This window comes from Lissotriton vulgaris, chromosome 12, assembly GCF_964263255.1.
Source record: "Lissotriton vulgaris chromosome 12, aLisVul1.2, whole genome shotgun sequence".
NCBI lineage: Eukaryota > Metazoa > Chordata > Amphibia > Caudata > Salamandridae > Lissotriton > Lissotriton vulgaris.
This window is the reverse complement of record NC_141700.1, coordinates 484,836,739-484,862,716: the sequence shown is the minus strand read 5'-3', so window position 1 is coordinate 484,862,716 and position 25,978 is coordinate 484,836,739. Positions and strand designations below refer to the sequence as shown.

Sequence of the window (25,978 nt, the reverse complement as noted above, 5' to 3'; positions counted from 1 at the left end):
CAAAAGAGAAAGTTTTTCAGAAATCATGGGAGATATATTTGGTGCAATAATTCCTATGGTGGGATTTACCCTGAATGCAATTAAAATCAGAAAGGTTTCCACAATTGTTGACAGGTTGTCCACTGATACTTCAGGTGGTTTCCAGTTGGTCAATACAGAGCTCATTGCTACTAGAAGCATGGTTATGCAAAACCGGCTTGCTTTAGACGTTCTCCTAGCAAAAGAGGGAGGAGTCTGTGGGATTTTGCATGTTCAGCATTGCTGCACATCTATCCCAGATAAGAGTCAGAACATTGAATTACTAATTAGAAATATTACAGAAATTCACTCAGAAGTAGAACCCATGGAAAGTGACAGTTTTTCTGAACGTTTGGCAAAAAGGTTTGGGGCAATCAAGGAGTGGTTTGCAGTCATTGGCAGTTCAATCATTGGCAAAGTGCTTTACCCTGTAATAGTCATTGTTATAGTGACACTTTTGTTAAAAATAAGTTGCATGATTCACAAGAGAAAGAAGCATGTGAGGGAGAAAAAGAGGATTTATAAACTCAGAAAAGCTCAGGAGAAGGAGATAGAAATGGATGAGTTCCAGACAGACTGATAAAACAGGAGTTTAGATTTACTAATACAGAGAGAGATCATTATATGACATTACTAAAAAGTAAAATTTAGTATAAATGTTTGGGTTTATTTGGTGATTTTTAAATCACCAGATGAGGGAGTTGATGGAGCGCACTTTCAGAATTAATTCTGAATAAAAGTACGCAGCAAAATGAAACTCCCATAATATTAATATACTAATGAGTGTTGCATGATTTGCACGTTTTGTACTGACACAACCTAGATTAATGTGCACCAACATAAACACGCGGGTTTAATCATTTGTGCTCTTGTTATGTTCGTCATTTTGCTTTAAATAATACATTTACTTTGTCTTTTGTTTTGTCGTTTATTAACTGCGGCTGTCTTAAATAATAGCATGTGCATTCTTTAAAATGTGCTTTTGTTTATGTTTTGTCGTCTCATGTGTTTGTTTTGTTTATCCTTTTGTATGTAAAACTAGGTAACATAGACTAATGGGTTAATATTAGTAAAGGGGGTGGGTAACAGAATAATTATAATTTCTTGAATTAATTATTGTCTTGTGTTTCCTTGCATACTAGACTCACGCTAAAAGAGGCCTGTGGCCTATTTCTAAAATGGATGCCCGGAGCTCTGTCAAAAGTGGGCCTTGCACAGCAACGTTTGAATGTGGAAATGTTTTTGTGCAAATATTCTTTGAAAGAGGCTCGTAAGCAAGGTAGTGTGGAAGCTGAGGACATTTGATTCAGCTTCTATCGCCAAGGACAGGATATTCAGTGCCGGAAAGGCTTGGACGGAGGAAATAATTTGCTTAATGTTGCAACTCTCGGGAAGCCTGTGACACGTATAAACTGTGAACAATGCCGCTCTTGAAGGAACGTGACTCTTGCTATGCGAGAGTCGTATGACTTCATCGTATGATGTCCGGGACCAATCGTGTTATGTCTTGCTCGAATATTTGTATTCTTTTAGTTAGTTTTAGATAGGAAAAAGGTATAAAAATTGTCCCATTGCTAAGAGCACTGTTCGTTCGTTCCTGTGCTCCAGAAATGCTGCCGGACATTCGTTTCACGTAAGATCCATTGAGACTTTACTTTTTCCCATTAGGTTTTCTTTAGCTAAGATAGGGAAATAGGGCTTTGGAGAAATAATCTAAATGTTTGAGCATTTTCTCATGCTGAGTATGGTTCGAACTGCCAGTTAAATGTGCCTTGCTAATAAATAATTTTGCTTAATTATATTGCTAATGAAAGGGTTTTCGCTTTAAAATGCATTCTGCTTTAAAATAAAGTTAATAAAATAGATTTTGAAATGACAAGCTGGACTTGTTTGTTTCCTTGAGTTACCATTAGTTAATCCATTGCCTATGATTTTGACTTAATTAAATGTATTATATTATGTTTTGATTAATTAGGTCATAAGATTCAGTTGGTCAATTCATGTCTCAGTCAATTATGGGCCTAGTGATAGATTTATGAATTATGGTGAGTATCGGGGTGTAGAGTTGTACATATGAGACAGAATTTCTCTTGGCCCACTGGATCAGGAACATAGCTCAGTTAGGGTGTGTGCTAAAGTATTTGTTGAGCAGTAAGTGTTTAAAACAGGAAAATGAGGGGTTGCAGCGCAGGTCACTAGGGAGTGAATTCAAGATTGTGGGAGCATTTCCAGAGAAAAAACGTGTCTGGGCAGATTTCTTTTTCAGTTTGGGAGGTATGAGCAAAAGTGAGTTGCAGCTCCTTAGAGATCTGGCTCTACCAGCTTTCGAAAGTGTGTTCTCCAGATAGTTGGGGTTATGGGTGTGAAGGGCTTTGTGGGTGATGCAAGCAGTCTTGTAGAAACATCTTCCTTCGATTGGGAGACAATTGAGGCTCTTGAGGGCTGGTGTGATGTGCTCAAACCGATTGCAACCTGTTATTAGCCAGGCAGCCATGTTCAGAACTGAGCTTAAGGGGGCCAGGTGAGTTTTCGGAGTTCCTGTGAAGATGGCGTTACCATAATCCAGTTTTGAGAGGACAAGTGATTGCACTACCATTTTAAAATCTTCAGGGGGAATGAAAGGTTGGATTTTCTTGAGGTGTTTTAGTGTGAGGAGAACTCCTTTGGCTGAGCTGTTGATGTGGCCTTTCAATTACATGTTTCTGTCCATGATGATACCTAAGGACTTAACGGTGTTGGACAGTGTTAGAGAACAGTTTAGAGCATCCACATTCTTGAGCCATACTTGGATTGGTAGCAGGTTCTTTTTCGGGGAGAAAAGTAGTAGTTCAGTTTTGCTGGGGGTCAGCTTTAAGTGGTTGATATTAAGCCAAATTTGTATCTTCATTATTGTGGTATTCAGATGTAGGATGTCACTGGTGATTTAATCTTGTATTAGAGTTGGGTGTCATCAGCATATAGGTGATATTTGACCCCTGCTGTGTTCAGGGTAACCTCTAGGGGTTCCATGAGGAGATTGAAAAGGGCCGGGGATAGAGTGGAGCCTTGGGGTACACCATGAGGAACTAGTGTTGTTTTTGAGAAGCAGTTGTTGATTTTTATTTGTTGCAAACTATGTTGCAGGTAAGATGTGAATCATCTATGGACTGTGCCATTGATCCCAATGCGGGTATTGAGTGTCTCAAGTAAATCAGGGTGATTTACGGTATCAAAGGCAGCCGATAGGTCAAGTGAGATTAGGAGGCATACATCACCTTCAAGAGGTGGAATGGACACTTGTAACCGTGTTACCTTGGTTGCTTACAAAACCCTCTTAAACGCGGTGGATGAATTGTTTTAAGCGGTGTATCTTTTCTCCGCCCCTCACACGCGTTGTGGCATAGTCATAGGGTTTGATAAGTGTGCTGTATGCCTGCCTCAAGCCTGAGGCAACCTCTGGTCCAGCGCGGTAGTGCCCAGAGATAGTTCCGTGCCCAGAAATAGATTAGGTAAAAAACAAGCTAACATGAAGCAAGTATTTATTGAGGGTAAGATGTGGCTTGTTATTAAAACTAGGTTGGGTATACTAATGGACCGTGTGACTAGATCCTAATATACCACTTAGAATAATCGGTTAACATGTTTCTGCTCCTCCTCGCCCAGCCGGGTCTGTGGAGCATTCGTCAGGACTTTAAAAAATGTATCAGTACTTACACTATTTGTGCAGTGCTTACTGTGGGTATTTTATTCACCACTTGGTTTCTGGCTGGGGTTTCATTAAACCTCGTATTTTCTATCAGCGCGTTTCATCGGGGCAAGGGTAATTTATCGCAGGCCGCATATCGAGGATTCCCCGACGTTTGTGCTGGCTTTGCCCCCGGATACCGATATCCGGGGGCAGAGCGAGCACAAAAGTCGGAACCATTCACTGTTTACAGCCTATATGATTTAACAAATGCTTCTCACTATGAATAATCCAGGTCTACTGCTTTATCTTAACTTTTCATATTTAACAAATCGGACATATGCCATTGAACATACCTTTTCCACAGGGCCTACAGCCTTTATCAGTGCCTTGTCATCCTAACCAACTCAGGACTACTGCATTGAGCATAAGGTCTCCCACGAGACAACCATCAGGCATACTGTCACACAATTTCAAATGTAATACAAAATTACAGCTGGCAAAGCAAAATACTGTTTCTCTTCGAGGGGCCTAATAAGGTGTTCACAGTGTAAATCTTTTATTGCTATCATTTGACAGATGGGGTATCCTTAACTACTAGCGTAATCTATGACATTTCATATAACAAATGCCTTTGAGCAACCTAATATAGAGTAAAAAAACACGCACACTGAAACGCACTTTAACAGATGCTTTCAAAATAAATATGTCAGAGCTTCTGCCTTTATCATAACGTTTCATAGCAGCAGGATCAGCTTGACCATGGGCAGCTGTATTGAGAATTAGCTTTCTCAGGCAAAAAGTGCAATAATAGTATTTTGTTTAGTGGAAGCACTTACCATCTGCCTAATGAGATCTTGTATTCAAGCCCCTCTTTCATTAGCACTTCTTAAATCATTTTTGTCTGCTGATCATATAAGGCCAAGCAACAACTGTGCTGTCAACCCTTATCTACTAAGGAAATGCCTCTAGCCTATGGCTAGGTAGAAAAAGACAGTCATCATTTCCTTTGATGTTTGGTATTTTGGTTTTTCTTGTGTTGCTTGTTTCGACCCATCATCTTTGGAGCTGGGGCCAGTACTGGGAAGTAAGAGGATCACAAATCCCAGTTCCTGCAGCTATTTCTGGGCTGAATCTGGTGTCAGGCCAAATTATGTAAATATGCTGAATTTGTCCTGGTGTCATTTTCCGACACTAAGAGACAATTCAGCAGTTCCCGCACATTGTCTGCATTCCGTTTGATGCAGCAACCTGCAGGGGGCATTCTTATTTTCACTTCCAGCCGGGAACAAACAAAGGCCTGATTTAACCCCTCCCATGCTCATGACGAGCTGAGCTCATCATGAGCCACGGTGCTCCGGTGCTCATGACGAGCTCAGCTCGTCATGGCCCGTGGAACGCTCAGGTGCGGGGAGAATTCCCCCGCTGTGCTAAGCGTTCTACGGGAGGCAATACACCTGGGACGAGCTGAGCTCGTCATGAGCACAGGAGCGCCGTAGCTCATGGCGAGCTCAGCTCGTCATGAGCATGCGGGCGCTGTGCGCGTCCCCTCCCCCCCAGCCCAGCGGGGGATTATCCCCCGCAGCGAAGGAGTTAAAGGACCATCTGTCCTTCTTTAGTTCAAGTATCATCCTGGCTAGGACCCATATAGAGCCTAACACCTAGATTCTCATGCAAAGGAAGGAAACAAAGACATAGATATATATATACCTTACCACTTCACAAGCAATTTAGATAAATTATGTCTTGATAGCAGGTTTTTTACTTTGTTCAACCCTCGTGTAAGAGATGTGCATGCACTGTAAGAGAGCAAGATTTATCTGTGTGTATGCGTAAATACACTAATAATGATTAAATGGCACCTAATAATGTATTTTTTATTTCATTCTTTTATAGCGCTATTCATCCCAGTGTTGGGTGTCAGAGTTCATTACATCACACACGGGATGCAATAAATCATAAAAGTGTGTAAATCAGGTGCCTCCAGCCGGATGATGATGAACTATCAGTAGCTCTCAAACATCTTCAGAGTACCTTGCAGCACTTGAGTTCAATTTTTAAATAAGCACTGGGTCACATTTTACTTTTAAAGCTAATTTAAGTCTGTGTTTATTTTACATTATTACTATCAAGCTGCAGATAGCAGGGCCTGATAATAAGCAGGGCTCAGTCAGATTTATGACCAGGGCTGGGGCATAGAGGTGAAGAACTGAGGTATTTAACTCTTAAATAAAAGTCTGTGTCAAATCAATATTGGAGCATGAAAGCAAAATAATGGCTCTGATTGATTTTAAATGGGAGAACATTTAAATTAAGAGTTTTCTTAATAATGAACTTTTCGTTCTACTTTTCTCCCATTTCAAAGTGTTGCATTTACAAACATCAGGTCTCTTGCCCCCAGTGACCAGTAGACACTGTGCCATATTCCTGAAAAGTATAGTTATGTTTTCAGTTGAAAGTTTCAATTGATCGATCCACCCGTGGTTGGATTCTTGCCAAAAATTAGGGAATACATCGCTGTGGAACCACCAGGGGTTGGAAAAAAACAGCCTTCACGGCTGTTCATTTCTCCGCCGGTCGGCCAGAGCCTTCAGACTTACGCTGCAGTTGACGTGACTCATCACCATCACTGCTTTTAGAATTTGACTGTATTTTTCAAACCACGGGTGGCTCGAACAATTGAAACTTTCATCAGGTCTTTGGCTTCTAACCCCACCGGCTGTCCCCCTTGTCCTGAAGAAGACCTGCTGTGAATCCTCTTGAATCACGCACCACTTGGGTCAAAACGTCGACGTGCAAATACTCTCTCCACCCCAAATGAAAAGCAGAACTGTGTATGGATTGGAGATTCAAGTGTATAGAGATTGATGTCTATTGAATGGACATTTTAGATACATCTTGTACAGCACTGTATATATATTATTTACCTATAGCACTTTGTCACCTCTAGATCACCTTATCACAGTCTTATATTAGTCTATGTTGCGTCATTCTATGTGTAATTTTTTGTTATCTGTGACAGCCTGACTACATGTCAACCAAAGAAAATTGTAAAATGAAAACAGAACCTAGTTCACTATAGTTTCAGCTTCTTTGGTGTCACCACATATAAGATCTCTTAAAAAAAATAACTTTCGTGTTGACCCCTCACCTATCACGCCAGCGGTGAGGACTGTAAATGTCACCTGCACCCAGAGAACGTTCTGTTCTCTCTTGCATCTGTCTTAGGTCAGACACCACAGCACTGGGGAGTTTGGAACAGGTTTTCTTTGAGTTTGTTCTGGGGGAAGATTACTGTAGCTGCTTCTGGGTGAAACTGCAACTTATATGCCCCCCTTACTCTCTCTCTGTAAGTCTGATGAACCCTGTTGCAGGAGATTATGGCACTGCGCGGTCTGAGGGATGTGGTGGTGTTGAAGGGATGAAGTATGTGGTTCTACCCCTTATGCATTTTTGAGTAGCAGTAAGGCTTGCAGCAAGAGTGATCTAAGTGGCCCACTTGACAAGGATGCCATTTATCCTTTTAGCAGAGTCAGCCATGCCCCATTCTCTTCTGACAATGAGGTTACTATGCTAACAAGGGAATCATTTATATGTATATGTGAGGAATAAACAGAGTTGTATGTTGCCAAAGTGGGTAACAACATGAATCAATCAAAGAAGAACACATTGAATGAAATCACTATTCTAAGTGTTACAAGTCAAAAAAAGAAGGACAGGGGTGTGGTATCATAATAAGTTTATTTATCTGAATCTCAATGAAACTTAGGGTCCATCAACACATAAGTCCATTTCACATTGATCTTGTCATTAGTAGGTGAGCATTGAATATATTAAGCCATATATCAATGTTTACAATATCCACTCTTAGAGATCATGTAATCAATTCCTTACATATGTTAAATGGCAATTAGGATGATGATCCAACACAAATTATATAGAAGTGGAAGATGCGTCAATGTTTCAGTCTACAGTACCAGCCGTGTGTCAGACCTTCATCAGGACCATGATAGTTAAAGTAAACTTTCCGTAGACCCAACTGTAATAATTGATATAAAGTAGCCAGTAGTAAGGACTAATAGATGAGTAAACAAGTCTATCAATTTTGGTGCAAATGACTTGTCTTGAAAACTCACCCTCTGATAAAAGCAGTTTGGTCCCGGTGGGGAGTGTTTTTGTCTAGTTTCACAGGCCTACGTTACCTAAGCTCCCAGTTCAATTTGCTGTACTAGGTCTACTGATGAAGCAGTGAAAATATAATAGTGGATTAGGCTTCAGAGACTCTTGCTCGCTACTATTATTTAGACCTTATGCATGCTAACCTAACAAGCCGGACAGTGGTTCTTACTGAGAATGTCGTGCTCACAGATGTGGCGAATAAGAATGTTGAGTCCACCTTGGAGAGCTCCTGTGCAGGTTTGTGCTTGGAAGTGTGAGCTGGGATCTATGTTGTTTAGGCTTTTGGTCACTGTTGTCTTCGATGTAGAAAGAGGAGTATTGCTTGAAGTTACTGGACCACATTGAGACAGAATCACAATTGTGTCCATTATTGCATTTGATTTCTTGAATACATTTAGTAGGGTGTCCTGTGGGGTGATCATAGCACAGTGACCTCTTCATCTAGGAGGATTGAAGGTACCTCAGACTCAGAATTTCTGCGTATTCAAGTTGCCATTTTAGGCCCCATATTGTTCAAGGACAAAGTGGATGCTGCTCTTCAAAAGTCTTTCACAAACTAAAAAGAAGTCCAACACTTCAGCCCTCCTGCAAAATACTCCAAGATGGACAGTGTAAGAAACTGTGTTAGTTATTGAGGGGCGAAACCCTGCTCAAGCAGCAATGACAATCCTTGTTCATGTGGCCCAGATATAGCACAGAATCCTGCACTATCTGGCACTTACTGGCCTTGATAGTCAGCCCAGCCTGCTGTAGGGCTTGAAGCACCTCCTACAGGTGGTACAGGTGTTACTCCCAGCCGAAGCTAAAAGACAGCTATGTCACCTAGGTAGGTGGAACAGAATGCCTTCTTCCGAGTTAGGACCCTGTTGGCCAACCTCTGAAAGGAGGCAGGGGCATTCTTTTAAAAGAAGGGCATCATCCTGAACTGGAAGTAGCCTTCTGGGGTCGAGTATGCAGACCTCTCTTTTGCCCCCTCAGTCAGGATATTCTGCCAGTATCATGATTGTTCAAACAAAAGTACAGAGAAACCTGGTAGTGCTCAGCCTTTGTATGAGATCATCAGCTCAGGGGATAGGATGTGTGTAAGTCTTAGTAGAGGAACTGAGTCCTCAATAGTCCACACAGAGCCGGAGTTCTGGAGTAATGCCTGGTGGGGCAGCCTCGAATACCAGCACCACAGGACTGGACCAGGGACTGTTGGCGGATTCAACAACCCCTAACACCAGCATCTTGAAGATATTGTCCTTAATACTTGCCCTCACCTTATCCCTAATCAGACAGCCTGTAAATGCTATTTTCGACAGTGTCTATGTCATGTGTACACAAATGTGTAAGCCCGGGGTAAGAGAGAACAGGGAGGAAAACTGCCCCAACAAATGGTGACAGCCACTCTGCTGTTCTGGGGTCAGAGTAGGGGAGAGAGTTTAATACCCTCTGGTGAACCATTGAGCTCCTGGGCAGACAGAAGGTCAGCTCAGCAATGCAGTGAGCGCAAGGTAAATAGTTGTATTTATTTAATTACTTACTTTAATCCTGTCCTTCGTATGTCCGAGTTCTCTACTGCCCCACCCTGTCCCTCCCCCGCCCTGCAGCACTCCCTCTGCGAGCCGCCACTGCAACTGACAAGCTAAATGTGAGACCACATTTCCATCTCTACACAAGATGTTTTTTGTGTTGATGTACTTTAAATCCTAAAAACAAGTCCCATGAGCATTACTGCATATTCTGATAGTTCTGTGCATAGAAAATAACTCTTGGTACTTTGAGTTGTCCTACATCATGTTCTTCTAGAAGAAGCAGCGAGAATGATTATTTTTGTTGAAAATTCAACCTACAATTAGGCACATGTTTAGTATGTGTTTTTGTCTTTTTGGGGTTACACACTAATAATAAGACTTTTCAGAATTGCTCATGAAGCATACTTTTTAAAGAAGCATAGTGAGACCCATTCACTCCCTAATAATCCAAATTATATCTCTCTTTAAATCCCAGGTGAAATGAGCAGAAACCATCCAGGATCATAGCATTATTAAAAGGAAAGGAGAATGGACATAACAATAGTCAATTAGGCTGCATGATTCTCAGTAAAAAGTTGTGATTCCACGTATTGGCAGTGAGTAAGTGAAGGAAAGATTGATAGTGTAAATTACGCACTTTAACATAAATAAAGGTGGATCAACTACCGGCAGGAAGTAGATGTATTTTTGGTGTAAGGTCCTTTTCAGGGAAAAGTGTGCTCATGCCACCTTTGCAATGCTATTGTTAAGCTTCAATAAAACACATTAGAATTAGGGTTTCAGTACACAAAAGAATTAAGAAAGTATCTTTTGGGTATGAATGATACCTTTTCAATAGTATGTACTTAGGTTGCAGTGAGTGCTCAACAGTGTTTTTTAAATTTCAAGGTCTTACTCTGGAAAGATTTTGGATACTGTCAGTGGCGGCTGTCACAAACAAAGCGGTGGTGAGGCGGGTGGAGGGAATGCAGGAGGGATCACGGGGGTGCGTTGGGGGGGTCATGCAGGAGAGGGTTAGTGTTGTACTTATTCCTGCTGCTCAGCCTAGAATGTTTGGTGTGAGAGCTTGTTGGAATGGAGTGGAGAAGTGTGGCTCAATGATTAGAACGGCAGACCCTGATGCAGAGGTCTGGCCCGGGACCAGGGTTCAATTCCCTGCCTCGGTGGGTCTTGGGCTCCAAAATTCCACGGACCTGATAATTCTCACCTCGGTGCCTATTCCAATCATGGTGTCCCACTCTGCAACTCTGGGCAATAGCTTGCTTAATTTCCACAACGGCCCCCACAATGCTAAGGATGCCTGGCCTCCACCTTGGGGGTGCCCAGGAGTGGACGCATCACAGGGAAAGCCAGGATGGGTTCCACAGCGGTATTTGTACAAGTGCCTTGAGACCCTTGCGGGTGAGTAGTGCGCTATACAAGTATCAATTTACAATGTTGAGTGTGGAAGACTGTCAGTTGGATGAAGGGCTGAGCAGCAGGAGGCTGCTTCTTTATCCTTTTCTTCTTATCTTACCATCTTACCTGAATAAATTACTTACAAAGAACTGCAAGGAATAGGCTAACTTTAGTTATAACATTTTGGCGACTATTTTTTTAACCTACAGCGTGCAGGAAAGACTCTATCAGGCAACTAAGGAATCTACAAAAGAGAAAAGAACTTCGACCCACTGAAAAGAACCTACAGCTTTGAGGAGAGACTGTGTTTAAAGAACCTACTGGAACTAAGGACCTTACTTAAAAATATTGGAACTAAAGGACAACGCCTTGCTTAACCCCACCAGTGTCCTTGGTCAGCTGGACAGCCTGTTCCCCAGGGCGTTTGACACAAGAAAAACAACCCACAGTTCAAAGGTTAATGATACACTGGCAAGTACTTCTTTGATTAAAGACCTTAGTGACAGAGAAGAATGATTTTCCTGCGTGTCAGTTTATCTTATGAGGAGCAACAACCAACTGCTTGCGGGGGTGTCAGCATTTGACCTTCCTGTGTCCCGCTCGTTGTACAACGTGGGTGAGGAATTTACCTATGATTTCAGATGCGCATGCTTTCAAGGTGACAAGGAGCTGTGTGCAGTGTGAAGCAGCCCGTCAAGAAATTGCGTTTCTAACAGGGTTTCTCCATAAGACGGTGTGGAACATCGAAATTTTTAAAGTACTCTTTACCTCTCAACTGACTGGTAAGGAGTGGTTAAAGGGGTGTTGGGCTGTGAATTGTGCCTCTACGAAAGAGACAAAGAGAAAAAGCTCTGCATTACTTGTGACCTCTGGGAGACTACTACTACCAAGTGGGTTGGTGGCAGCTCCCATGCTGACCCGCTTTGCTTTGTATTCCTGAAACTTTTAAAAATTGAAATTTGCTGATTGACGTGTAATATTTTGGAATCTTCTTGCACTACTTTGCACATTTTAAAACTCGCCTCTCGATTCCGTGCACTTTCTACTGCTGTCTTTTACAAAACGTGATCTAAACATTTGGGGGGTGCTACGACCTACCTGACTTCTTTTGCAAGGTGAGGTGAGCCTTCCCTGCCCCGTTCCACCGCGGCTGCTGTGCCGTTTGTGTGGAGGGCAGGCGGCCATCTTCCTAGTAGTCCTGCACCCCTGCTGAACCTGTGGCAGCGGTCTAGCTGGGGGAGGGAGGTGCTTCTATAAAAACAACATGCCCTTTCAGACGCGCAGCGGCCGCGCGTGGCGGGCTTGCCTTGGGCGTGCCGAAGGTAAGCCAAAGGTCAGCCCGTCTGCTCCCGTCCGCGCCTCGGCCGTGGCGGACGCAGGACTCGCTGACCTACAGACCCAATCTCCTGACAGGGCTGTTATTTCGTACACCCGCGAGCAGTTGTGTTCTCTGCGCCCTTCGAGCTGTCTTGGCTCAGGTCAGGGTATGGGGAGCTCTAACATGTACAATCTTTGCTCTGCTTGCGGCTTTAGCTGTGTTACCACACTGAGTGGCCATTCTCCTCCGTCGAATGTCTCCCATTCTATTTCGGCGGCTCTGGTCAATGCGCGCTCGCTGAGCAAGCACGCTGCGGACATATTTGAACTCCTTGAGGAGGGCTCCTTGGACATTCTGTTTGTGACTGAAACCTGGCTTAACAACGCCAGTGCACCGGATGTCGAGCTGGCCATCCCTAGAGGTTACAAAATATGCAGGCGAGATAGAGTATTGGGAAGGGGAGGGGGTCTGGCAATTATTCTGAAAGAATCCTGGGTTCTCCAAGTTGATACCCCGGAAGAGCTAGGAGTTGGAGAAGTTCTGAATTTTTCCCTGGTCCTCTCTCCCCATTTCACTTTAGGCAGCACCTTAATCTATCGGCCTGCAGGGCCTTCGGGTTCTTTTCTGACGGCATTGTTGGAGACCATGGTGCCTCGAGCTCTGAGTTTCCTGCGCTTCCTACTGCTGGGTGATTTTAATATTCATGCGGAAGTAGAGGAACTCCCTGAGTGTAAAGCTTTGTGGGATTTTCTCAATATGGCACATCTTTCCCAATGGGTTTCTTTGCCTACGCACTCCGGGGGTCATACTCTTGATGTAATTTGTTCAAACTTTCCTCTTCGGGTAGAACCCCCGCAAGCTCTTATGTGGTCGGATCATCGGCTGATCAGATTTGCATGGTCAGCCCAGAAAGTTACCACTACAGCGGCTAAAACTAGTTGCACCAAGAAAATCAATATGTGCACTTTAGCTGCTACCCTGAATGAGAGTAGGCCTGTGCTCGGCGATGAGCTTGACAAGGCGGTGTTGACTTTCAATGAATGGGTTGCTGCGGGGGTGGCTTCTTCTTACAAAGGTGGTAGCACCGGGAGAGCTCGCTCTACCCCTTCTAAACCTTGGTTTTCCCCTGAGTTGCGCACTCATAAGCTGGCTTGCAAAAAGTTAGAATGGGCCTGGCGTCAAGCCTATTGCCCTCTGGCTAAGGCAGCTTTGCGTGAAGCTCAGAGGGATTACTATGCCTGCATTAGAACAGCTAAAGGCGAATACTTTGCCAGCAGGATTGATAAGGCTAACAACAGCAGTCGTGAGATCTTTGCGATTGTGAAGAGCTTTCTCACCCCCTGCGCAGAGCAACGGACGGTCCCGGCCTCGGGGGCGTGGTGTGAGAGTCTTTCCGTGTTCTTTGAGCAAAAAATCACTGCGCTTCAGTCCACTTTTAGCTCCAGTGACATCTTGGATGGTATTTATATCCCCTCCCCTCCCGCAGGGTCATCCTTGCCCAGGATGGTGGAGTTCGTGCCCCCTTCAGCAGCGGACACTCTGGCCGTGATTAAAGCCCTGAAATCTGGGTCTCCTACTGACCCTTGTCCAGCGCGGGTGCTTGCCGGTATAGCTGAAGAAGTGGTGCAGGAAGTTGCACATATTGTTGGCCTTTCATTCAAGTCAGCTATAGTACCGGCCGATTGGAAACAGGCTAAGCTGCTGCCTTTGCTCAAAAAGACGGGTGCTGATCCTGCAGTACTAGCCAATTACCAGCCAATTTCACTGCTTCCGTCTATGGCTAAAATTTGTGAAAAAATGGCATTTCGGCAGCTGAATGAGTTTGTTGAATCGTCAGGGGCTCTCCACCCGGCACAATCGGGGTTCCGTGTGGCTCACAGCACGGAGTCTGCATTGGTGGAGATCTCCGAAGCGGTCTGGACAACGGCGGCAGAGCAGCTCTAATTTTATTGGACCTCTCTGCCGCGATCGACACGGTGCCTCATCAGCGCCTCCTCGCCCGGCTTGCAGATATTGGTGTCACAGGCTTAGTTTTGGACTGGCTAAGCTCCTTTCTTTCGTCTAGATCTCAGCAGGTCTGGCTTCCCCCCTTTTCATCTACGGCCAAGCCTCTGTCGACGGGGGTCCCTCAGGGCTCCACACTGAGCCCTTTGCTTTTTAATGTTTATTTGACCCCCTTGATAAAGTTGGTAGAACAACTGGGGGCCAAAATTATTGCCATGCGGATGACACGCAGCTGCTATTTACGTGGCCTGGCGATATCTTGGACACAGCGCAAATTCAGTCCTGCCTATCCTCAGTTTTTAATTGGCTTGCTTCCTCACAATTGAAGTGTAATGAGGATAAGACAGAAATTCTGCTGTATGGTCATTTTCCCCCTAATTTCAGAGAATCTCTCTGGCCAGCTGGCTTTCCGATGCCCTGCTCAGTCAATGTCCTTGCTAAGAACTTGGGGGTCTGGTTCGGAGAGGACCTCCGGTTCGAGGCTCACATTAAGAAGCTGACGGGGGGGGGCTGCTTTGGGACCCTTAAAGCACTTTGGAAGTTTTTCCCTTATCTTCCTTCCTCAGCCAGAGAGTCAGTAGCGAGAGCTTTAATCCTCTCGCGGCTTGACTATGCCAATGCCTTGCTGAGTGGCTCCCCGGCTTTCCTGGTGAGGCGTCTCCAAGTGATTCAAAATACGACCGCCAGACTGTTAGGCAATATCTCCAGCCAGGTGAGCGTAAAGAATTACTTGCAGAGTCTGCACTGGTTGCCAGTCCCACAACGGATTATCTTTAAAATTCTTACATTGGCTCATAAAGCCATTAATGGGCAAGGTCCTGCTTATCTGATGAAACGATTTTGTTGTTATTCTCCTAATAGACCCTTGCGTTCTGCTACTCAACATCTGTTGCTGGTTCCACGCTTCCGGCATGCCCGGTTTGCAGGGCAATCTGTGGCGGTAAAGGCCGCTTTGGCCTGGAATGAACTTCCATTATTCCTGCGAGCTACCCCGAACTTCGGCTCTTTCAAAAAAGCGTTGAAAACACACCTGTTCAGGTTGGCCTTCTAGCTGCCTTCTGTCTCATCGTTCTGCTTGTATTCTGTTTCTCCTTTTCATTTTCGCGCCAGGATACTCTGGAGTAATTGAGCGCGTAATAAAACAGCATAATAATAATAATAATAATACTGCAGGGGGAGCGATGTGTTGTGGGAAAGTCGGCACTGCTTATACATTTTTGTGGCTCTGCTTGTGGCGCATTATTTAAGTTACAGAAGAATACTGTCCAAGGTTGAGCACCCTAGCCGTTAGGCCAACTCCTCTCCTCTCCCTCATCCTGGCAGCGATGAGTTATGCTGAAGGACATGGAATTGCTACTTGTTTCTTGCATGACACTCGACATTACTTTAGTCAAGGTACTCTTTATTTACATGTGCTGCATGTCGCTGTGTCTATGTCAACATTCTTGTGGGATATACTGGTCGGGGGCAAACATTGGGCCCCGGTGTGGATAAGAGTACAAAGAGCAAGGAGCCCAGTCAGTTCTGGCAGCGTTTAACTTACTGAACTTGAAGCTAGTTTTTTTTCTTCTTTGACTTCATGTAATTTTCTTTCCGATGTCTGCTTGAAATTAAGTCTTGCAGTCAGTTTTTTGTGAAACATGAGAAGACTGTTAATTTTAGTCACTCATCGGCTTGTGGTTGTGTATGGAATGACATTAAGTTATTTTATGGTTGTACATGAGATGGCTGTTAAGTTTTAAGTCACTCATTATTTTATGGAGGTATATGAGTTGGCTGTTAAGTTTTAAGTCACTCATTTTTTTATGGTTGTATCTGAGATGACTGCTAGGTTCTAAGACACTCATTGTTTATTGGTTGTGCATGAGATGCCTGTTAAGTGTTGAGTCACTCATGTTTTCTACTGTTCCTGAGATGACTGAGAAGTTGTTTAGAAGTCACTTATTGCATGTATGGTGTATGGGAGTTTTATGTTGCGCATGAGACGGTTGTCAAACATAAGCCACTCATTACTATTTTCGTTTGTTTTTGGAATGACTGCTTTGGTATGGCAGTGTGTGAGCAGGTCACCTGATGTTTATTTATTTATTTTTGTCGAGATGAGAATGTGAGCTTGTGACCTGAACGCGTGAGCGCGTTACCTACGTGACGTGACTGGTGTCACATTTATTAGTTTTGCTTAATGTGTCTATAATTGGTTGATGTTTCCCTGTCACGCCATGAATTGGGACCCTTTTGCCTCTTGCTGACCTGGCCAGTCAGTTTGCTTGGTTTTCTGGGGTTTGTATGCTGTGTGTTGGCGTGGTGGTGTGTTGGTTATTTCGATTTGGGAGTAATGTCTGTGGAAGGTTTGTTTTTGTTTGAGAAAGGGAGAAGGTGGTGGTGAATGTAATCTGCTGGTTTGAGTGACTAAATCAGTTAAGTTCAGCAACTTAACATTCAATGTTAATTGCTGAAGTTGTGTGATTTGACTTCTTCTCTGCAATGTATTACTATTAGTTCTTCTATTAAAGAAGGGAGATGTGTTGTACTTATTCCTGCTGCTCAGCCTAGAATGTTTGGTGTGAGAGCTTGTTGGAATGTTGAGTGTGTAAGACTGTCAGTTGGATGAAGGGCTGAGCCGCAGGAGGCTGCTCCTGGTGGGGCTTTATACTCTTCTTCTTATCTTACCATCTTACCTGAATAAACTACTTACAAGGAACTGCAAGGACTACGCTACCTTTATTTACAACATTTGGTAATAATATATTTAAAAAAAATAAAGAACTTACCTGAAGCTGCCAGCCGCCTCCCCGTTGCTTCGCACTTCCTCTCCTCTTCCTGGTCCCAGCAGCCCCTGGAACAGACTCCCATCTGCAGAGCAGCACAGGGATTGGTCTGAGTGAGCTAGAGAGATGCTGCACTCACACCTAACTGTGCATGTGTGTTTTGGCTCGCCTGAGGCAGCTGGCCAAACACATATGCGCACTTAGGGAGTGCACATAGCACTCCTCCTCCCCATTACCCATGCCTCAACCCCGCCCCTCCCTACAGCAATGGTTCAGAGCCAACAAATAAAAAATAAAACAATGCTAGAACATGGTTTTATTTTTCATTTGCTGGCTCTGAGCCAGGCAGTGGGGTGATGCTCCTCTGCATAGCAGAGGAGCCGCCGTTGGGTGCTAATGTTCTTCATAGGAAAATTAATTCCTCTTATTTTCCTAAGTTGATCCCTGTCAGCTAGTCTTTAGCCACGGACATAAAAGTGTGTGCTTACACGGGGGGGTCCTAGTAGAGGCTACATGGCAGTTTTCTGACATTATTTTACCGGGAGGGGGAGAGTAGCGGACAAACATTGGCACTCATACATTCATAAGCACACACATACAAAAACAAAAGACAAACACACAAAAGACATAAACGCTGGCACACGAAGCCCTTTTTTTGTAAATATTTATCACGCCCCTTTTAACCCCCTTTAAAGCCGGCTGCCTGCATTTAGGTGCTCACCACATTGCAAGCTTTCAGGCTGCAATAAACCATAGAGTACTTGGAAGCGCAAGACCTGATTCAACTTTGCGCTCACAATCCAAATGTGAGACAGCTCCTACCACCACCTAGAAAGCAAAACAAAAATGCAAATGAGCTGCTCAGCGCCGAACACCACTGTCACTTGGCTGGCTGAGAATGGGGAATCCTAGGGCGGGAATAACCTGAGGAGTGGGTCAGTGGATGGAGACAGGTGTGTGGCCAGAAAGAGGAAAACATACTCATTTTTAGTATTTGTTTGGTATTTCACTGACCAGTTACAGCTTATTACTTTATTTAATTCAACCAATGGATACACATGTTTATTTAAGGTTTAATATGAGTTAACCTTAAATAAGCATATCATACATTCACAAAGTATGATATGTTTCCAATCACAGAATTTCCCAAATATGCTTAAAAGTGGAATCACAAGCCATTTGTCTCCGAGCCACGCAGTTTCTATCATCAGCACTTCTCTTCCCTTTTTCGACAAGATCAGTTCAAACATGTATAGAAAAATATTCTGGTTTGCAAATGTTTTCCTGTTAATTATGGTTCCGCCATATTTGCCACATAATACATCATCAGCTGTATAATCTGATGATTTTAACAAAAAAATTGTTTGTAGCTCAAACATATCAAAAGCTACTAAAAAAATGTGGCTTTTGTTGCTGCCAAGTGGAGGGCACTTTGCAATGGTTGACTGGTCACCTTTAACACTGCTGCAGTTGTATGTTACACTGATAATAATAAGTCAAAATCTTTGCAGAGACAGATAGTATGTAAAAAATGTAATGTGCATGAAGCAGATAGACCTTGAAGTTTGCAAACTCAGTTTTGTTTCTATGCAAATCATGCATCGCCGATCCAGGTGAGTTGCACTATTACTGCTGAAGCAAGGCCAATGTAGGTACCAATGGGTGAGGCGGGCTGGCCTCAAGGGTCATGTGACCTCATTGACAGAGTCACTATTGCTCTAGGGTGTGCTGCTTGGTAAGCCTGTCTAGAAGACGGGAGGTGAATTTTGGTATGGATTGTGGTGGACTGGCCGCTAGGGTCTACCTGCTAGTGCTAAGAAACCAGGGCTTCTAAAGTCTAGCGGGGCCTTTTAAGGGCCTGCATGTGAATGTGTTCCCTCAGGAAAGTGGCCTGGTCACGAAGGCTGAACCTGGTTCCTCAGTTCCACATTCAGCAGCTCTGGCCATAGTGCCACATCCTCTTTCCCACTGAACACCATACTGCCCCACTGAGAGAAACTCGAACTTCCTTCAGCCACAACCCAATTGTGCCCCGCTATAAACACCTGGATGCAACTCAATACAAATTATGCACTAGACAAGAGTATTATGCTGCCTGAAAATAAAAAAGTAACAACATCCTGGAAAAAGCAAACACGCATAGGGAATGGAAGATTAAGTAAAGCATGTAAAATGTAAGCAGGAACACCATGGCTATCCTAACGCTTTTACACTGATTATTCAGAAATCAATTTGTGTTTTTGCCTGAAAAGTTAATGACTTCAGGGCCCGGAAGAAATCCGTTTTAATTGTTGTGTGTCGATTTAGATACCCGTACATAGATTTATCGAATCTTGCCCTTATATAGGCACAGCTCACATTGCCCTTATTCAGGTATAGAATCCCAGTCCTTATTTAGGAATTGCCCATACAAACCAAATACAGGCATGGCCACTTACATCTGTCCATCCCACGTCACGAGTTCTTGGAAAACCAGACTCTTAAGCCTTTAGGACTTCCCCTGCTTGGATTATTGATTTCTCCAAGAACTCATTTATTATGCATGAACATCTATTCCTTAGGGGTTCTTTCATGATGTTCCTCTGCCCGACTTTTACGTCAATACTGGCATTCCTAAATACCTACAAGGTATAATTATACCTTCACTTGCCCTGGTAAACCTCGGCTTGGCTGCACAGCTCGATACGGCCCGCCATGGCAAGTTCGGAAAAAATTTGAGTCCCCGCCTGATGCACTGAACTGACACTGTCATCCACCTCACAGAGAATCCAGCTCCAGTGTTTCTGACTCCCTTCGCGGAGTCTTAGATATCGAGACTCATAAAGAGATTCCAACCTCTCTCATTCTAAGGAATGGAGCAGACTAGAACCTAGAGGGACTCTTGGCAATACTAAAATATAGCTAGCTATACTTTAGAAAAACAGAACCTACTTCTTGCCTCGTACTACAATTAGGTTAGGTACACTGGAGTAGAACTAGCTGGAAGCACCAGACGAGTATTCACATTTTAGCCTGTGTTATTTATGAATGTATTTATGAATATATGTCACAGCTACAAACCATGCTTTGCAGTATTATTTTATCTTACTGCTAACGCTGTATGTATTATACTTCGCATTCTGTCTTACGATTGTAGCAGTTCATATCTCTTGCAAGAGAAATAAGACTGTTCAATAAACCCTTTTATTGAAACGCCTGTCTATCTATTTCTGTGTAACTCTGTAGAAATGAAGCATGCACGATTGACTGAGTGAATATCTATTGTTTCCACGATTCTGAGAACTGTTCCGATTCCAAAGGAAACAAAGTTGTCATGTTTATGCTGTCAGAGACTGATCCCTTCTTGTTAATTCGAGAAGTTTCTAGTGACCTAGCTGGCACACACAAGCACTTACGTTTAATGTACTCAATAGACGCATACTGACCTCAGTCCTATGCCAAAACTAGAGTGTATATTATTGCAATGCGCAGAGCCTATAAGGGGTAGAGGAACTACACTACATGGCGCCCAAAGGTTTGGTAAGACACTCATTTAACGCTAACTACTGAAGTAACACAGTCGTGCTTTTCTCAGAGACCCTCTATTTATAAAACTCCATAAGACGTCTGGAGTGGGTAAGGGATAATATCCGCCATAGCTGAGTAGAACAAAAATCCTATGTATTAGCTGCTTGGTTTGTTCAACGCTGAAGGATACAGTGTTCCGAAAATATTGACACCTTATCTTTGTTCCCTGAAACTTGCTCTGCATTTTTTCATTAAACAATGACCCAAAACAGCACAAACACCGGAACTGGTGGAGCTGCGCCTGACCCAGTCGTAACAGCTTTTAATTTTACAGGTTTTGATGAAACCGATGATGATTCTATAATCATCCCTCCTAATTTAAGGAAAGCCATCACTCTAAAACTTATAAAACATGGCCTAACACCAAGAGGTGGTAGAGCAGTTTTGTGATAGAGGCACATGAATCTTATCAGAAAGAGGCATTTTACTCAAGGATAGTATTCCCAGAATCACATCCAGTAACACAAATGTTTCACTTCTACAAAGAAGATGATCCACCAGAGGAATATATTCCTTTCGAGGATGTTAAAATTCCTCACACATCTCAGGAGCATGATCTCTGGTTTAAAGGTGCCCTAAAACATTTGAATCACATTACCAGGCTCGGATCACTAGGTAGACCAGGAGCAACAAGGCCGATTTTAGCCAGTTACACACCTCATCCTGAAATCGAAGCGTTGTCAGAGGAGGAATTACTAAAACATATACAAGAATTAATAGAATTACACAGTTGAACCACAACTGTCTGAAGGTTCTGAAAAGGACATGATTAAACACACTCCTACATCTTCTAAAAAGAAGTGGGAAAATAGCAAACAACTTTCCAAAGAGAAACGTTCTCAATCCCGAGGTAGGTCTCTTCAAAAGGAGCCCTCTGAAAGGAGGTATAACCTCAGGAATAGGGATAATTTGAGAATACCTGATAGGTATCAAGATACTGATACATCATGTGTAGCGGTTTCGTTTGAAATGAAGCTGGGTTCAGGTGTTCAACAAGGGGTGGGTCACTAACACATGTGCTAGATTACAATTGGTTCACGGGAGGGGAGGTCTATTTATTTAAATTCACTCAGTTCATATTGAGAATTATGGCCCACACTGGGAGGATTGTGTTTGGCGAATTTGATATAGCAGGTACGAATGAGGGAAACAGTTAAAGATAATTCTGAGAGGGTGAGGTTATAGAAGTTTGGGGGTAGGTTGCGGAATTAAGGGCACTTATGTTAAAATGAAAAAACTGGGGTGAGCACTAAGCATGGGCGAATTTTGCAAATCTGGCGTTCGCAAATTTTGCGAATTTTCGAACTCGCAATCCGCAAAATCCGCGAATTCTCGCGAATTTGCGGATTTTTTTTTGTGTTCGCAAGGATTTCTGCCAGTTCGCAAGGATTTCTGCCAGTTCGCGAGGGTTTTGTACCAGTTCGCAATTGCGAACTTACATGTCGGCTCGCAACGGTCACGATTATGTTGTTTCTATGTCTGGTTCATCATCACAGGTTCCCAGAACCCTCTGTTTCACCCCTGCCACCCTCTGTTTTACCCATGCCATCCTCTGGTGCATCAATGCCACCCTCTGGTTCATCATCACTGTAGATTATGGGGGGGGGAAGCAAGCACACCTGCCTGCTTCAACTGACATCAATTAATTTGGGGTTGATTTATTAATGTGTCACTGTTTTAAAATTCCAGTCTGGCACCTGCTTCCTTATCTGTAATTTGCTTTCTGTTGCAGTGCAATTTTTTTTTCCAGGACCTTTGTGGCCTACTTGTAGCTATTCTATGAGCCTGCTGTGAGGGTCAGAGCAGGGTCATATAATTGTTGTAACTAGCAACTGAACTCTGGAGGGGCCCTTGTGAGGAAGCACTACAGGGAATGGTTACTAATGATGAGTTTGAACTTTTGAACCTGCTGAATGCTTTTTTTGTGTTCGCAAGGATTTCTGCCAGTTCGCAAGGATTTCTGCCAGTTCGCAAGGGTTTTGTACCAGTTCGCAATTGCGAACTTTCATGTCGGCTCGCAACGGTCACGATTATGTTGTTTCTACGTCTGGTTCATCATCACAGGTTCCCAGAACCCTCTGTTTCACCCCTGCCACCCTCTGTTTTACCCATGCCATCTTCTGGTGCATCAATGCCACCCTCTGGTTCATCATCACTGTAGATTATGGGGGGGAAAAGCAAGCACACCTGCCTGCTTCAACTGACATGAATTAATATGGGGTTGATTTAATAATGTGTCACTGTTTTAAAATTCCAGTCTGGCACCTGCTTCCTTATCTGTAATTTGCTCTCTGTTGCAGTGCAATTGTTTTTCCAGGACATTTGTGGCCTACTTGTAGCTATTCTATGAGCCTGCTGTGAGGGTCAGAGCAGGGTCATATAATTGTTGCAACTAGCAACTGAACTCTGGAGGGGCCCTTGTCAGGAAGCACTACAGGGAATGGTTACTAATGATGACTTTGAACTTTTGAACCTGCTGAATGGTTTTTTTGTGTTCGCAAGGATTTCTGCCAGTTCACAAGGATTTCTGCCAGTTTGCAAGGATTTCTGCCAGTTCGTGAGGGTTTTGTGTAAGTTCGCAATTGCGAACTTACACCGCACACAGCAAAAAATCCGCTGCGTGCGAATTTGCGGATTTTGTGGGAAATTCGCGGATCTCGCGGATTGCGAATTTACCGAAAATCCGCAAAATCCGCGAGCGTAACGGATTTTCCGCCCATGCTTAGTGAGCACGAATGCTGACAACAATACATCGTTGTAGAGAAGCATATGTGTATAGGTTACGGGAAAGGAGACCTGTTGAGGAGGGAGATTCACAGAGTTTGTTAGCATGGTTTTGTTACGCGGTGGAGGTTTACAGTTCATCTTGTTTATGTTCCAATTAACGAAGGGGAGACTGGGTAGGCATTGAATCGTGTTGCGATTGGGGGCGGGGAACCATACAATATATGACTGATATATGTGTTTTTATAAAATTGCAGATACCCCTGGCGAAGGTGATTTAAGAACCGAAATGCATTGGGTGCTATATATTCGTAATGATTGGGAGAATCCGGGATTTCTTAAATGTCCATGAGTAGGCCTGGATGGGCAAGTCTGTGATAAATAAATACGCAAAAGCATATTGAAATCTCATACCTTTGACGTGATGGATTAATTTGGAAAACAAAGTGAGAAATAAATGGATGAAACATTTGATAACCATGGCTTAAGAGTATTAATGAATACTAACGTGTACAAGGCTGTGCAACCCGTTTGGAATTTGCAACCCCATGGATTACCAGTTGTTCATGTGAAGTCATCATTATGCCAGCTTTCTCTAACCATGTTCCAGTACATTTAAAATATACCTATGCCAGGAAATGGGCAATTACCCATGCCCCAGCATTATATAAAAACCATGTAGGATGGGATGAGGACTCACCTCACCACAAAATCCAGCTACAAAATCAACCAACTGTACAAAGGCAGTATCCAATTAATCAAGAAGCTGAAACACAGGTCAGGGAGATCTTAGATCAACTTGAATACCAAGGGGTGATTGAAACATGCACCTCATCAATGAACAACCCTTTTCTTTCTGTCTCCAAACCAGACAATACATATCATCTAGTTTTGGATTACAGACACCTGAATTCTTGTTCTAAAACATTTGCAGTGCAAAATGCACATAGTACAGCATTAATGAATAACATTGTGCGTAAAAAATATAAAACCACATTTGACATTTCTAACGGTTTCTTTTGTCAAACCATAGCGCCTGAAAGTAGGTATTTGGCAGCTTTCTCAATAATGGGGACACAGCGTCACTTCTGTCGACTCCCTCAAGGGTTCAAGAACAGCCTGGGGTATTCTCAGCAAGAGTAACAGAGTTACTACAAACCTATGATGATGAGGCATTGTCATATGTCGATGATATCTATCTTGAAAATGTGTCTGGTTAACAATCTGTTAATGCAGGCTTAGCTGCGCACAACACAAATGAAATCTATCGATCAACCTTTGTATGTAATGTAACCTCCATTTGAAAGGCTACCAATCACTGCAGCTAGTGAACCTTGCAGGTGACAGGATAAGTTGTTAGAAGAATCATCACAGGCCCGTGTAAATTAATACCCTGACAAAGGAGAGAACCACTTAGTGCGTTTTCACAGTTTAGTCAATACTGAAAATGGAAAATTGTAACAGGTATGTATTACCCATTTAGTAGCTGGTTTCTCTGCTACCGTGAATGGCAATCTTTCCAGTTTTTCTATGCTCAGCACCGTATATCTGCTCCTCTTTGCGCCAGTTTGATCTGTTTGTCAGTGAGATTGAATTCTGAAAGCAGTGACATAGTGTTGATTAAATCCCAAGGCACATAGCCTGAACGCATGTTTTGTAGCGTCCAGCCTAATAGCATGATAGAACGTAATTGAGACTGACCATGTTGCAACATGACCAAGTCTTGTTCCATGATGTCTATGGCAAAAGATACAATGCTGTCCAATGGATATATACTGGACGACAGAGTCGTTAAACCATTGTCTACTACAGAGAGAGATTTCTCTAAATGAATATTATCAATTTCTTGTATTCGTTCAGCAGTCTCTGCTTGGATAATCTTCCATTATTCGTTATATGCTGCATATATACCGGTAAATATGAAACATTTTTGACACAGTTTTCTTGGTCCTAGCAAGAATTCCCTAATGTCTGCGCCACCTTTAAGTAAAGATAAGTGTTGTTTTACATCCTGTAGTGTAGCTTTCTGTAGCCAATCAAGGCATGGTTTCCTTAGACTGAATGTTGTTATTACCCGAGGATGCTGTCTTTCAACATATCTTGGGTCTGGCCTATTGATAGTGAAATCCAGTGGTTTGTTCAGGAATCGATCTTGACAGTTGTTGGTGTCTGCGGGCCAGATCAACCATTTGTTCCATTCAGGATCTGTTCTGTTGTGATGCAATATAGTGGTACATTGACCTCCCCCTCTGTAGTATCATCACTCTCAGGTGCAGGTGCAGTTATGAACTGATTGTTCATGTCTTTGATCTTGGCTAACCCAAGGCAAGACCTTCATTCAAAAACATAATTTGCTCTGGGATGATACAGTCTCTGTCACTAATAAGCTACTGCTTAATCATCAATGGCAACACGTGTCTCTACAGCGTCCACCCCAGCGCCATTGTATCCGCTGTTTGAACCTTCCACTCAAAAAGAAATATTTTTCAGAGCTTTGGCATAATCCATTCTTTTCCCTACAACATGAAGTGAATTGGTAAGTCACTAGTTTAACATACGATAAATCGCTAGAGCCACTAATGAGCTACTGCTTTATTAAAATTATTAATGGCAACATGTATTTCTACAGGGCCCACCCTAGCGCCATTGTATCCTCTGTTTGAAGTTTTCACCACTATGCAGTGTTCAGACATAGACCAGGTATTAATTCATTACTGCACATTAGCGTTTCTATGGATACATTTTACAGCCCTTAGATAGTCTAACTTGTCGCCACCATTTGGAAAACTACGATGGATTATTTAATACATAGGGAGTTAGT

General features: G+C 43.2%; 1 protein-coding gene across 1 annotated transcript in view; it reads right to left on the bottom strand.

Moving 5' to 3' along the window:
* Positions 1 to 25,978, bottom strand: part of FA2H (fatty acid 2-hydroxylase) — an 824,473-nt gene that overhangs the window by 724,293 nt on the left and 74,202 nt on the right. The window lies entirely within an intron of this gene.